This window comes from Lissotriton vulgaris, chromosome 8 (assembly GCF_964263255.1).
Source record: "Lissotriton vulgaris chromosome 8, aLisVul1.2, whole genome shotgun sequence".
NCBI classification, from domain to species: Eukaryota; Metazoa; Chordata; class Amphibia; order Caudata; family Salamandridae; genus Lissotriton; species Lissotriton vulgaris.
The window spans coordinates 233,102,217-233,114,281 of record NC_141696.1 but is presented as its reverse complement, the minus strand read 5'-3'; the positions used below and the strand labels follow the sequence as shown (position 1 = coordinate 233,114,281).

General features: G+C 44.4%; 1 protein-coding gene across 4 annotated transcripts in view; it reads right to left on the bottom strand.

Moving 5' to 3' along the window:
* GRIK1 (glutamate ionotropic receptor kainate type subunit 1) overlaps positions 1-12,065 on the bottom strand; it is a 959,769-nt gene that overhangs the window by 436,619 nt on the left and 511,085 nt on the right. The window lies entirely within an intron of this gene.

Below are 12,065 nucleotides of genomic sequence, written 5' to 3'. Positions count from 1 at the left end.
ATTTGCAGCCTTGTAACAAGGCAACTGCTTGATGCTCAATAGTCAAATTGCTTTGTGGCAGGATTTACCTACTGAATTGAGCTAATAGCAGTAAACATGAACACTTTGAGGAGGAAACGTTTTCCGCAAATGCAGAAGGTAAAACAGACTTCTGTGTGCAAGGATGAAATAATTCTGTTTCAAAATCCCCCTCAGAACATGTCCATATGATATAATACCCCACACTGGATTACATCGTAGAAACGTGCAATCTAATCTGATATTACAATAATGCTCTCCTAAATTTACCGCTGACAAGCACTATAATAACAAATTTCGGGTTGTCCTTGAGGAGCAGCAAGATATAAGAAATCAAGAACAGCTATGGCAGAGCAGAATCCAAAATGATGATTGTAATAAAAGCAACAACCAGACCTTATGGGGTAAGATAACAAAATACAGACCCTGCTCAATTTGTGAGAGTGGTTGGAGGTGGAGGGCAGAGGTATTCATTTTTGGGGCCTGGAACATATCTTTCATCACTAGATTTGTATTTGGCACAACAGAAAGACAGAAAAGGGGCAGGGAGGGTAAGAAAAATATAGCAAAACAGTGATATATAGAGAAAGCAGGGATGCAAAAGAATCTTTAAGAGTGAGATAAGGATACAGGAAGTGTATAGTAATGGAAGGAAGAGACATGAAGTCGAACGCAAACTAGGCAGGCTTGGGGTTTGGCAGTGCCCTGACAAGATCCTGAGGATTTTCATTTTTTCGCCACAGTTAGCTCACACAGCACCTGAGTACGTCTTTAAGACAGTTTAGGTCCCTTATTGATGGTCAACCATTATGATCAATCAGTACTGCAGTAATTCATGCTGCTGAATTTGTATCCTTAATGCATGATGGCTGACATTAGTGTGGCAGCCAACAAAACCACATTGGACAAGACTCAAAGCCGAAGGGGAGGCCAAGGCAATGTGTCAGACTAGATGTGTGGCTGAGGAATCCTGCCTCCACCAGATAGTATCTTTCAGAATCCTGTTGCACCAACTTCTTGGCAATGCATATAAATCTTTCTAGTGCTGTGTAAACACTCTGACAGAGTTTTGGGTAGCAAGCCGAGCCTTCAACAGAAAAGAGGATCGGAGACGCAATGAGGGGAGTGGAGGGGAGGGATTTGGATTGGATTGAGCTTGACCAGCCTGGTGCAGAACCTGGTAGTGGCCTGGCGCGGGTGCCATTTATGGCTGAGGAGGTAGGTACCTCTGCTACAGATTGGAGTGGCAAGGATATTGTCAGTGGTGCAACTGGGCTGACAACCTGGGCTCTAAAAGCAGGCCTGTAGCCCCTTGAGCGCCCGGCGTGGCAAAGACTTCTCCTAGAGGTTGGCGGTATGGAGGACGGCCTGCCAGCGGGATTCGTGGAGTCTGGCTATTCGAGCATGTGATTGTGACCCAAACCTGGCAAATGGTCGCTACTCCTACTGTCTGCATATCTACCTACATTTTACGGCAGTATAATAGTCCAAAGTTTTATTTTTCTTAATGGTGCAAAATATGGGTGTGGTGGTGGTTGGTCTTACAAAAGTACGAGGGCTGCTTTGGGTTCCCAGTCCGGCCCTTAGGGTATGCCAAGGGTGAAGGCCCTGGGATAGATGGTATATCAGTCAACATCTACCAGGAGATGCCTACTTTGCTTCTGGAGACGTTGCTGGGGGTGTGTGAAGAGGCTAGAGAGACAGGCCAGCTGGTGGACATGATGAGGGAGGCAATGATAGCTGTGATCCCGAAGGGTGGTAAGGATGTTGTCTGTATCGTCCCTTATCATTGATGAATATAGATGTTAGGGAGCTGTATATGACTCTGGCAAATAGGATCCTTACTGCTATACGTGACCTTTCCCTGAGTCTCAGACTGGGTTTACCCCAGGCAGTAGAATGATGTTTAATATAAGACGCCTGGTGAATGGCATGCAGTCACTGACACATTTGGGAGAGGATTATTCCTTTACTGCTTTAGAGCTTGAAAGGGCTTTTGATACAGTCAGTTGGGATTACCTTTGGGTGATTCTCAGGTGTATGGGATTTGTCCAAGGGTTTATAGGGTGTGTGCAGCTGCTCTATTCTGATCCAACTACTAGGGGCAAAATGGGTGGTGTGACCTTAGCTGCTTGGACATTGGGGATGGGAACTAGACAGTCAAACCCCTGGCAGTTCAGTTGTGAGAATACCTGAGAGGTTGGGGTATCCAGATGGGTAATGATACACATGATGAGGATGATGAGTTATTATACTTTAGGGACCAGGTACACTCCTCGATCTCCTGAATGATGGCTGTACTAAATAGCTTTAGGAAAATATCAGGATTGACAGCTAATCAAATTAAATGGAGGTTTTTCCGCCTGGGTGGATTGAGGAGAATACAGGATGCCCTACTTCCGGAACCAAGCCTCCAGTGGGAAAGTGTCGGCTTTCCATATTTGGACATTTGGGTCTCTAGGGACCCACAAGAGCAATAGACATGCAATATCAGTAGGGTGGTAGATGGGTTGCCTCTTCCCATCATGGGTTGAAACCTTTTGGCTGAGATGGTATTTCTCCTGAGGGGCCTCTACATACTACAAAATACCATGTTCCCGCTACCCAAAACCACATATTGTAAACTTGACAGCTTATTGTGTGATTTAGTCTAGGCAGCTGGGAGTAGTAGAACACAGCTGTCCACACTTGAGTTACCCTGGAGGACCAATGAACTGGGATGCCCAAACTTATTGGTATATTTTGTGGCTGCACAGCTACAGCATGCCACCATTGGTTTGGGGATGGACCGAACTGGGATAAATCCCTTTTGCCAGCAACACAAGGCGAATCTACGCTTCCTGAGCTGTTTCTGTGAGAACAGGTGTACGGAGAAAATGCTATACCTGGTTAAACAGATGGGAGAAGTGTGGTATAGACTGGTGGTCCGGGTCCTGAAGAGATCCCCATTTGCAATGAATACCTCATTGTGGGAGATGTGTCCATTCTAAATTATGCAGAGGGATGTATCTTTTAGAGGTTGGTGGGAGGGAAGCTGTCACACGGTGGGTGACCTTTATTTTAGTGGCAAGTTTATTTCATTTGCACAGGCACAGGAGTTGATTAGAAGTGGTCTGGCCCAGTTTTAAAACATGCCAAAATGGCACACACAGGGAGCGGCATATGGCTTCGTTTCTGGAGGCCTTCCTAAAGCACGCAATTATGAGGGAGGTACATTTAGAGATGGTGGGGTTATATGAGATTGATTACCATGCTATGTGCTGCACTGGTTGAGGACAGAGGAGGCAGGACTAAGAGGGCTTACCAAAGTTGGGCGGATAAGTGCCTGGAAGCTTTTTCTGAAGGCAATTCTAAAAAAGCATGCAAAAAAGTTAAGGTTATCTCCCCAAATGGCTGATTCAATTAAATACAGTACCATTTTCTACATGAAACATATTTACCTCTGCATAAATTGGCGAAGATATTGCTGAATAAGCAAGGCTCCTTTGGGAGATGTTGCATGGTGGAGGCAGGATTTCTGCATATGACTTGGATCTGCCCAAGACTAGAGAGAGTTTAGGACATGTTTGTGGTACATTGACATTACAGGGGTGGATTTAGACGCGTGGATAAAAAAATGCCAGCTGGGCCTTCTCCTGGTTAAGAAAGGGCATAAAATTAGGGTTTGTATGATAGCACTTGATAAAGTATTGGCAACGAGAAGAATTGCAAATCATCGGGCAGCTCCACCGCCGTCTGAGCATCGACGATGGGAACAAGACTTAGAGGGTTGAGCTTTAGTGCATGAACAGCATATTAAAGGAACGGGAGGGGTGAAAGCTCGCTGCACCCTTGTTTCATTGAGCTTGTATGTTGCATAGGCTTATGTACCCTCCGAATAATAGACCAACTTGATTGATGTACCAGAGTAAGGGCTCATGGGGAATAGTTAACCTTACTGTGGCAGGTTAAAGGGGTCTGAATGCCGTCTTGTTCTGTATATGGTGGGCTCTGGAAATGTCTACCCAGCCCTAATGTGCTGCATGAAGTGTATTGGAGATGGTCTGACTCTGTAGCTTTATTCAATCTGTTGTAGTGATTTGAAAATGGAAAAAAGAGAATTTAAAAAAAAGAAAAGACACAAAGCCCCCCAAATCCATAACAAGAACACATGCATTTGGACAATAGTAGAGCAAGGTCTGACCTTTAAACCACAGAAAATTAGAGTAGCACAGAACATGACCTAGACAATTGTTTTTAGAGCAGATACAACATAGCACAACACAGCGCAATAAAGCAATCTAGTATCATAAGACCCCAACACATATTTAGACACCCACACCCCCTGAACTAAGAACGTGTAATATAAGGAAGCTGTGATAGGTGTTCTGTGTGATTCAGTCTGCAAAGTTATGCTATAGTAGTTTCAATACCCCCTAATAGCCTCTCACAGTAGAAACCCCTAACTTTCCATTGCAGTGGATGACGAGGCAGTGATCAATTTTTTTGCAGTTTACGGCCAGCGGCGAAGCGTGGGTTGCCAGTGCCCATACAGTCAAGTATCCTTCCACTTTTCTTTTAAAATGTTGCTCCCGTAAGAATGCCCCTAATATTTGTGTGCCCGGGGCAACCGCCTCTCTGCCCCACCCCTCGCTACTCTACTGTTTCTAGCAACTTAATGATAACCGTGGAGGGTCAAGCACTTTAAGTATCGCCACTTCCCTCTGCCATGTGTTCTGGCAAAAACAAAATGCTTGCCACCAACCACTTCATGATTGTGAATGACAATAAGACCATTAACTGGTATTGACCATGGAATGCAGAATAGGTGGCTTTTCAGGCGTTTTTACATAGTCGCAATTTTGTAACTATTTTATCCAATCACTAACCTGCCGATAGGACAATGGAAAATCATGGCGTAGTCGCCATGTTGTCTTGATACACTGTGATTAAGTGATTAGAGTTTATGTTTTGTAGGAGGCTTCACCTTATTGCTTATTTAGGAATGGCTCTCCATGTTTCTTGTGACAGCGTGGGTCATCGTATGGATGGCCATATAGGCCTTGCTGCAATTCAACACTCTTCCTACCAAGCCTGCCGCAATGGTATTGTAGGCATGTCATGGGTATGAAACACCACATACATGAAGTTAGAATGCAACTGACTACAAGACACAAATGTATTGCATTGTATTCTCTCAGCATCGTTTGTTTGTCTGATCTGTTGTACCCAGAGGATTCATTCAGGTGGTCAATAAGACTCACAACCCCCAATCTCTCTAAATAAATTAGAAATGCTGCCTATTAAATCTCAAAAGTGCTTCCCTGTCATCCTGACACTAAACATGTTTTATTTTTATTTTCTATGCCAGTAGATGAAAGCACAATGCATCCTTTTAACAAGCTGGCCAACACGTTATCAAAATCTCCTATTTAAAAAATAAAACTCGGTTGGTGCAGTTTCATCCCTCTTTCTGCTATTGGTGCCTTCTGAAGTATAAGCACAGGAAGGATTAGACAACACAGGGGCTGATTCACAATGATGACTTCTTTTGGAGCTGTTACAGAAGTCTACTTCACCCATATGCCCTTTTTAATAGACCCTGAAATGGCAAACTTTCAACTATAGGGCACAATCTTTTTCATTTATATTAACTGTAAATGCCACATGCATCAAAGTCCAGTTTTGCGATTCCTTATTTGCGATTTTTAGGGAATCGCAAATAAGGAATCGCAAAATGGGATGCATGATTTAAATCGCATAATATTTGCGATTCGGTAAAAATCGCAATTTTTACCGAATCGCAAATATCATGCGAATTCTAATTTGCGAATTCGCAATTCCCATTGATTCCTATGGGCCGAAAGGCCCATAGGAATCAATGGGAAGGCATTGACATTTTGCGAAATTCAATTAGCGATTCGCAAAATGTTAATGCATTCCATGGGTGCAGGGGGGGGTCCAAAGGACCTACCCCTGCACCCCATAAATGTATTTTGAAGTGCATGTTTCACACGCACATGTCCTAAGGACATGTGTGTCTGTAACATGACAGTGTTTTAAAATGCAATTTTGAGCATTTTAATACATTTTCGCAAATTACCACGGGGTTCACCCCAAATTTGCGATTCCTTAAAAGCAATCGCATTTTTTGGAAATATAGCGATTTTGCCAAAAATGTTTGATGCATCCCAAATACCTATTTAGGAATCGCAAACGGCCGAATTTACCGATTCGCACCGTTTGCACTTCCTAAATAGGTTGATGCATGTGGCCGTATGTGAATATTCCCTGAATATTCCAATTGTATTCTATTTTTAAAGGTGTTGGGACTAATTCACAAAGACATTCAAGAGTACATGAAGTAGTGCTACAGGAGTGTGACTGCGCATGCTCATCCGTGTGTCCACGAATGGACCTCTAAATCGATATCTATTTCATACAAAACTTATCCAACCTGAACAGTTGTAAAATGGACATTTACAGAGTGTGAAATACTATCTCTTAAAAATACATAACTTTTAGCCTCTCACTGGAGTCGCATTGTTGTTAATTTCAATGCTTAACTTGAGCCGGTGCTTGCAGGTGGGGCGCACTGGCGATCATTTTTCCTCACTAATATTTCACTCAGAGTAAGAAACACAAAAAGGGGAAAGAACAGGGGATGAGAAAGAGGAAAGTATAGAGTGATGAACGGTGATAGCAGGGATTAAAAAGAACCTGCAAGAGTGACACAAAGGGGCATGAAGTGTCCAGGGGTGGAGGCGTGTACGGCCTTGATATTGAGCATCCCTGATATTGGTAGCACCGCCCCCAGGCTTCTGAGAAAATTTTTGGCCCCATCACCTATTAATATTATTATTATTATATGAATTATATAGCACGTACGTACACCCAGAGAGGGTTTCCAAGCACTTTAACAACAGCAGCGACAAATAGCGATTAAAACAGCCAGGTTTTCTGGTTTCTGCGTGAAACACTTAGGGCCAGATGTAGGAAGCCTACTACCGGTTGTTAACGGCCGAAATTACTGAATTTCGGCCGTTACCAACCGGTATTAGGCATTTGAGATGCAGGGGCCTAATTTAAGGTTTACTGAATCGGTAATTTAAGGAATCAGTAAATTACTGAATTCTTAAATACCGATTCGGTAAATTACCGAATCCTTAATGTAGGAAGTACCCAAGTGAGTGCTCTTCACTTGTAAGGATTCGTTATTTATCACCAACTACAAATTAATGGTAAATATCGAAAACTTTAAAAAAAAGCAATTTAGTGCTTTTTTCAACTCTGCCATGTGGCAGACATACATGCCCTTAGGGCATGTATGTGTGCCACATGTGCACCCATGCACTATACAGGGGTGTAACAGGGTGTCAATGTGACACCCTGCCATCTGTGTTAGTCTACCCCCTATTACTGATTCGGTATTTACCAAATCCGTAATTCTCATTCATTCCTATGGGACTCCAGGCCCATGGCGGATTACGGTGCAGGCGCTCATTGGATCCAGGCTAGACTACGCCAATGCCCTCTTCTTGGGCCTCCCGGATTACTTGGTCCAGCGCTTGCAGGTGGCACAAAACTCTGCAGCCCGTGCGATTTTTGGTCTGCATAGGCGAGCACGAGCTTCCGGGCTGCTGCAGACGCTCCATTGGCTGCCTATCCGGAAGCGGATTATGTTTAAATCCCTGACGCTGATGCACAAAGCATTGTTTGGCTCAGGTGCGGGATATCTGCAGAAGAAACTGGCTTTCTATCGCCCTGCCCGCTCACTGCGTTCTGAATCCCTCTTCACGGCTGTGGTTCAGCGTGTAAGGAAGGCCCGCATCGGGGGTCGCTCTTTCAGCTTCAAGGCCCCCCAGCTGTGGAATTCGCTTCCGTTGGCACTACGTAGTACCCCCAATTTGCTCCAATTCAGGAAAAATCTGAAGACCTGGCTTTTTAATTTTTCTGTTTAGGTGGGTTTCTTTTTCTTTTGAGTCTGTTTTTCTTGTTATGCTGTTCTACATTTGAGCTGCCTGTGGAAAGCGCCGGGACACTCTTTCAGAGTAGCCGAGTGCTATATAAACGCAATTTAACATAAAATAACATAACATAGGAATGAATGAGGAATACCGAATCGGTAAATACCGAATCGGTATTTACCGAATTTTACTGATTTAGTAAAATTTACCGAATCATTAGCTACATATCATTTACCGATTCTAAAATACCGAATCAGTAAAATTCGGTATTTTAGAATCGTTAAATGATATTTACCTACATCCGGCCCTTAGTGAGGTGCAACTTCGCAAAGACTTAGGGAGAGTCGCAGGCACTCAGGGAGCGTATTCCATAGCTTGGGGCCCCAGTAGGAAAATGAGCGACCACCCATCGAGCACGTTTGACTCTGGGAACTGTACAGAGCGAACGACTGGCCAAGTGCAGCTCACAGGAGGGCTGATAGGGAAGCGCCAGTTGTTGCAGTGCATGAGTTGGATTTATGCATTAAGCTTTAAACTGGGTACGATTGTCTACAGAGAGCCAGTGTAGGTCTTCGAGGAGACCAGACACAGAGGCATATTTCGGTAGTCAAAAGAGGAGGCTGCTGGCAGAGTTCTGCACCACTGGAAGGCGTCTTTCAGAAGCTTTATCCACCTTCAGTTACAGAATGTTACAGTAATCCAGCCTGGATAGGATCAAGGCCTGAATAACTGTCCTTTGGGCAGAGAAAGGGAGCATCCAAATAATCTGTTTACCCCTTTCAGAATAGCAAAACAAGTCCAGGCTACTTTGGCCACCTGTGGTTTCATTGACAAGTTGAAGTCCATCCAGAAGCCGCGGTTCTTTACCTTGTGGCCGGTACTGGTACAGTGCCTTAAGTCATCAGGCCAGTACTGAGGTTCCCATAACAGGGGGGTTGTTTGCCCAGCACCATTAGCTCGGTCTTGTCACCATTTAGTTTTAAAGAATTGGTATTCATCCATGTGGAGAGAAGACCCAGGCAGGAATTGAGTGCCCCAGAGTTGCTATCCTGAGCAAACGACAAGGAGAAGATGATTTGAGTGTTGTCTGCATACAAGTACCGGGTGAGGCTGCGACTTTCCACCAGGTCTGCAAGAGGGCGGACAGAGGTATTGAATAACAGTGAGCTGAGGGCAGATCCTTGAGGGACTCCTAAAGTCAGAACATGTGGACACCACACTTCTTGTTTTACAAATGAAACACTGATTACGTTCACTACTTCTATTCCATGCCATTGTGTTTTCAGTTGCTTTTTAATCTAAGAAGTGACGTAGTTAGACCTGCGGCCGTCCATGGCGGCCCCTTAGTTTGACGGCCCACGACGGCCATCTGAAGAGTGGGGAGGTGGCGGAGGCGCCCCCTCAGAACTCTTGTTGCCCAGGGCGGACCGCCATCCACCTTGTTACCCCACTGAATCTAAGGACAACACAGTGGGATGTTTAGAAAATCAGTAGCGGCCCGTGGTGGGAGTGCTGCTGGGCGTTGACGTGGGGTGGGGTGGGGGAGGGGCAGGGTGGGGGTTAGTTAACTACGGATTACGGCCGATTAGAGGTAAGTAAACATATGAAAAAATAAAACAAATGTTGTTGCACGCACTGCATCGCCAAATGTGATGCAGCGTGCGCAACGAAATTCATCAGCCCAGCAGCAGTCGCAACACAGGCTGCTACTGCAGAAAATGACTTCTGAACTACATAAATATATGTGTAGTTTTTAAATAGGCGACCAGTGTCGCTTTACTCAATCCATCACCTCTAACAATCACCAGTAGAGGCAATACAGAATGTTCCTTTGTTTGATGATAGCTGGTTGGACTCTCTTTTGAAAATGACTGTGCCACCATTCACCAGTTGACCCGTCAAGGAAGAGCAGCAATTTATACTTATGAAAAATCAGATTTATAGGACACTGTTGAGGGCATAGTGAATTCATCAAGTTTATGAATCCATCGTGGTTGAATGATCTGAAATTAGATCTGTACCAGTGCCTGCCACCTTGCAGTCCTTTTGTTAATGTCATCTTCCGAATATTACACTGTGTTTCCTTGGCTGTCACTCAGACACTTACATGACCTCTAAAAGATTACTAATGCCTGTCATCGGATGTTAACTCGTGGGTTTCACTGAGCCATACTGCAGTAACAAATGTGTAGAAATATAACTTAGTCTGTATATAGCACCAAAATGCAGATACACTATTGTGTGTTAACACTGTGATATTTAACTCTTTGGGAGCCAGATGTAGTAAATTGGAGAACTTGGCTTCCATGTATAGGCATACATATGTGGGTAAGTATATTTAGCAATTCATATTGTATAAATTGCAGACAAAATCACATCTAGATGCAGACCAGCAAGAGAGGAGAACCAAGGAAATCAGTGATATTGACACTGCTTTACTGAAAGATGCATTGAGGCATGGTGCTGCACATTGTTTATTTTTTGCAACTTCATCTGTGGGCAGAAATTCTGTGCTTCATAGAATTGCTGTAATGGATTTAATCGTGCATACAATCCACCAGTTATCTGGATTGCACATTGGAGTAAATCAAGTACTGTTGGTTTGCACTTGTGCGATTGTCCAGTCATCAATGTTAGCACTTGCTTCAGATGGTGGGACAGGGGTTTAATGTTAATAGAAATTCTAATATTGGCATAGCTGTAGATTAACCCATACGCTGGCGTATTGTGTTGTAATGGCATGTATTGTAAAATCATATGATGGAATGGTAGTTGTGATGTAAAAACCGCATTGTAAAAGCATGTGTTGTCATTGTTTGTATTGTAACGTCATATATTCATCTCTCACAAACTAACACTCGTCCCCTTACAACACTTCTACTAAATTCAGTTTGGGAACAGCGAGGACAATACTTCTTCCAATCACTTTAATGATAATTTTAAATCAGTTGTAAAGTCAGATGTTAAATTACTATTTTAGAAATGGCACTTTTACAAAGCTGGCTTTTTTCTGCCTAGGCCTAATGTGCCTTTCTGCCGGTGTGCATGGTCTCCTTACTGTTGATGGCTCCCCCACTGGGAAATGTATACTGTAACCAGACAGTGGACAAAGGACCATTGTGTAGAGGGGAGTGGGCCTTCCTAAAAGGATGGCTGGGGATGGGCTGTGCCTCTACCCTGATTGCACTTCAAAGAGTAGCCTAGGGCTATAGAGGAAACTGGTCCTGTCGCTGGCAGATGCTGCTTACAACTTGTTCTGTCTGCCCTGTGTTTTACTATCCAGGTTGGAGCAAACCCAGGTGAAAGAGAGACAGATACGGTCGCTCCCACGCTCCCTGGCTCCTGACGGTATCGTTACCTTACCTCAAACCTTCTGTGTTCCTGCGCATCTACATTAGCGCCTGCAATTTGTGTTTGTTCTCCTGCATTAGCGCTTGTGATTTGGGATTGGTGTTTTATTTGTCTGCCTTAGCGCTTGTAATTGTGAGCGTGTTTCAGCGCTAGTGCTTCACTTGCCAGTCCGCTCAGTTCGTGGCACGTTTCAGGCAGTCTGCAGCGCTACATTAATCAGGCAATTTAATTAACGCGACGGAAACGGAGCTGCGCTCTACCTGTCTACCTCTATCTCAATCTGCACGTTTAAAGCGCCAGTGACCTTTTTCTGTGCCCCAGCCTCACTCGACTTGTCCCTACCTCCATTTTGTTTGTTATTGTTGCCCTGAGCCCTTCCTCCTCGCACCACTCCCGCCTCCCTGTTGCCCCTCCCACCCACTGACCCTTACTGTAGACCCCGTAGGATTTTCAGCTGTGACCGCCCTGACTTCGTCAGATACGGTCGCTCCCACGCTCCCTGGCTCCTGACGGTATCGTTACCTTACCTCAAACCTTCTGTGTTCCTGCGCATCTACATTAGCGCCTGCAATTTGTGTTTGTTCTCCTGCATTAGCGCTTGTGATTTGGGATTGGTGTTTTATTTGTCTGCCTTAGCGCTTGTAATTGTGAGCGTGTTTCAGCGCTAGTGCTTCACTTGCCAGTCCGCTCAGTTCGTGGCACGTTTCAGGCAGTCTGCAGCGCTACATTAATCAGGCAATTTAATTAACG